Raw genomic sequence first — 205 nt, 5'->3', positions numbered from 1 at the left:
TCTTAAAAGCCCAAAAATCAGGTATATCATGTAAAACAAATGGGTCGCGGGCAGTATGGATTTGTTAGACCGTACGTTTGACAACCCTTGGCTAGTCATTCGCAGGAGATTTACATCTACTGGCGTGTTTTCAATTCGCATAAATCTAAGGTGCCACACTTCATATTTGAGTTGCATATTTAACGATATGCTGATATACGCACAC

This window comes from Penaeus monodon, chromosome 30 (genome assembly GCF_015228065.2).
Source record: "Penaeus monodon isolate SGIC_2016 chromosome 30, NSTDA_Pmon_1, whole genome shotgun sequence".
Classification (NCBI taxonomy): Eukaryota; Metazoa; Arthropoda; class Malacostraca; order Decapoda; family Penaeidae; genus Penaeus; species Penaeus monodon.
The sequence above is the reverse complement of the archived record's forward strand: the minus strand, read 5'-3'. Positions refer to the sequence as shown.